Genomic DNA, 3,331 nt, shown 5'->3' with positions numbered 1-3,331 from the left:
CATTAAAAAGAATGTCGAACGTAGATACAAGTATCTTGTCTTGGGGAGGGATAAATCCTACTTTGTAAAGAATCACTCTGTTTCAAACAAAAAATTCTCTGAAACTGACATTATCAAGATGCTTGATTTCTTCATTGACAACATATTTGTTACGTTTGGAGGACGTGTTTTTCAATAGACTGTCGGAATTCCAATGGGAACCAATTGTCCCCCTCTTCTTGCCGACTTGTTTCTGTATTGTTATGAGGCTGATTTCATCCAGGAACTTCTTAGGAAGAAAGATAAGAAGTTAGCAATGTCCTTTAACTCTACGTTCCGCTATATAGATGATGTTCTCTCACTAAATAATACAAAATTTGGTGACTATGTTGAACGAATCTATCCCATCGAACTAGAGATAAAGGATACTACAGATACAATTAAGTCTGCCTCATATGTTGACTAACATCTAGAAATTGACAATGAGGGTCGGTTGAAAACAAAACTTTACGACAAAAGAGATGATTTCAGCTTCCCAATTGTAAACTTTCCATTTCTCTGTAGCAACATTCCAGCAGCGCCTGCATACGGAGTATATATCTCCCAATTGATACGATATTCCCGAGCTTGTGTTTCCTATCATGATTTCCTTGATAGAGGATTGCTGCTCACAAGGAAGCTATTAAACCAAGAGTTCCAAATGGTGAAGTTGAAGTCATCCATTCGTAAATTTTACGGACGCCATCACGAGTTGGTTGACCGTTATGGAATAACCGTTTCACTGATGATATCGGATATGTTCCTTATGTCGTAACTACAATACCCTCCCTTTTCACGAATGTGACATACCGAATTAGACTATTTACCGGATTTGTAATAACATAAGTAACACGACGGGTGCCACATGTGGAGCAGGATCTGCTTACCCTTCCGGAGCACCTGAGATCACCCCCAATTTTTGGTGGGGTTCGTGTTGCTTAGTCTTTGGTTTTCTATGTTGTGTCATCTGTACTATTGTTTGTCTGTTTGTCTTTTTATTTTTGGCCATGGCGTTGTCGGTTTGTTTTCGATCTATGAGTTTGACTGTCCCTCTGGTATCTTTCTTCCCTCTTTTAATTTGAGATTTATCTTGAATATTTTGAAGATCATTCCAAGCATCAAATACTTCTTTCCAAAATGGATTTTTCAGCTTTTTATATGGGCCTAGAAATTGCATATCCAAAAAATTCAAATTTTCTGAAAAGAGGAATAGATTCACAAATTTTGAATTATTTTTATTAATTCTTCTTATCCAGGTTAATTTTAAACCTGTTATGTAGTTTTCAATATTTATCATTTTTAGACCTCCTGAACAGTGGTTTGGATAAAGTTTCTCTTTTAACTTTATCTGGTTTGTTATCCCAGATAAAGGAAAATATTTTGTCAGTAAAATATTTAAGCTTTGTACTATTTGGACTAGGTATGGATAGGAATAAATGGTTTAATTTTGATATTATTAGTGTTTTTTCACTGTTATTTTTCCAATTGGGGAGAGTATTTGGTTTGTCCAAGTTTTTATAGTATTTTCGATTTCTTTCATCCTGGGGTCATAGTTTAAATTTTCAATTTCATTAAGATTCACGGAGAAATTTATCCCAAGAAATGTAAATCTGCTGGAACCCCATTCCAATTCCCACTTAACACACGTAGTTTCTTGGCTAAACTTTTTCTTCCCAATCCAAACAACCGTTGTCTTGTCTAAATTTATATTGAGACCTGATAATTGTGCATATTTATCTAGAGTACGGAGAGATGCATCCAATGATTGTGGTGATCCATCAAGTATAAGAGAAGTATCATCTGCATATTGTGAGATGAGATACTCTGAGTCATCTATAGTAGTTCCTTTAATTTGGTCATTATTTCGTATAAGTATTCCAAGTATCTCTGCACACAGTAAAAATATATATGGTGACAGGGTATCCCATTGTCGACAGCCTCTCTGAATCTCAAAAAATTCTGAGAGATGGCAATTTTGAGTTACTGCAGATTGAATTTTAGTATAAAAAGTAACGATCCATTGTTTAATAGATTAAATTGAAGAAGTCCAATACGCTTTTAATAAAACTCCAAGAAATTGAGTCAAACGCCTTTACAAAATCAATAAGGAGGAGAATGCCAGGTATGTAATTTTCTTCTGTATACAATAAAATATCATAAATTAATCTAGTATTTTCACCAATATATCTTCCAGGAATAAACCCTGTTTGATCATTATTTATTAAAGATTGACTTCAATCGCTCTGCAATTCAGCTAGACCCAAGTTTATATATTGTGTTTAAAAGACTTATAGGTCGCCAATTTTTCATATATTGTCTTGGTTTATCCCCCTTTGGTATACAAGTGATTATTTCCCTTTTTTGAGATACTGACATTTCACCCATATTATAGCCATAGTTGATTGACCGTAGAACAAATTTGCCTAAATCTATTCAAAAGAATTAAAAGAACTCACTGGTATATCCGTCCGATCCTGGACTTTTGTTATTTTTCATTCTTTTAATGGCTGCTGTTAATTCTGAATAAGAAATTTTCCCCTCAAAGGTATCACTTATTTCATTTGTTAACTTAGGGACATCTAAATATGGAATTTCCTTATTGAGATCAACATTTTCTATTGTATCTTTGTTTGAAATTATAGAAATAATATAATTTTTTCTTTATAGAAATTTTTGGCTTCGATTAAAATCTGTTCTTGTTTGTTTATACAAAGACCTTCATTATTGACTATTCTTGGAATTGTTTTATTTACAAAATTCTTAGTTTCTAAATTGAGGAAATAATTGGAGGATCTTTCTCCTTCTTCTACCCATTGCATTTTTGAACGCACATAATGACCACGCATTTTTCCTTGTCTTAATATTTGTAATTCAGTTTTTTTTTTTGAGATTTTCTAGAGTTTATGTGGTTTGTATATTTTCTTCCAATTTTTAAATTTCATTTACTAGAGCATCTTCCAATTTATTTTTTTCTTTCTTTTTATAAGATGCAAAGGAAATTGTTTTACCCCTAATTTCGGTCATTAATGTTTCTAAGAACAGTTGATCGTTTATTGTGAATTGAATATCTGAGCAATCCACCTGATCTAGTGTATCTCTATTGTATACTAAAGTTGCATATTGATCATCAACTTGTTTTATTTTTTCTTTGACGGTTTCAATATATTCTATATCATACAGTAAACTATTATTAAATTTCCATAAACCCTTCCCAATATTGAAATCACTTATTTTAAAATGTAAAACTATTGGTGAATGGTCAGATCTATAACTGTTTTGAGTTTTTACTGATATTTTGATAGAAACTCCGAGA

Source organism: Mytilus californianus, unplaced genomic scaffold (genome assembly GCF_021869535.1).
Source record: "Mytilus californianus isolate M0D057914Y unplaced genomic scaffold, xbMytCali1.0.p SCAF_8, whole genome shotgun sequence".
NCBI classification, from domain to species: domain Eukaryota; kingdom Metazoa; phylum Mollusca; class Bivalvia; order Mytilida; family Mytilidae; genus Mytilus; species Mytilus californianus.
Note: the sequence above shows the minus strand (reverse complement) of the source record.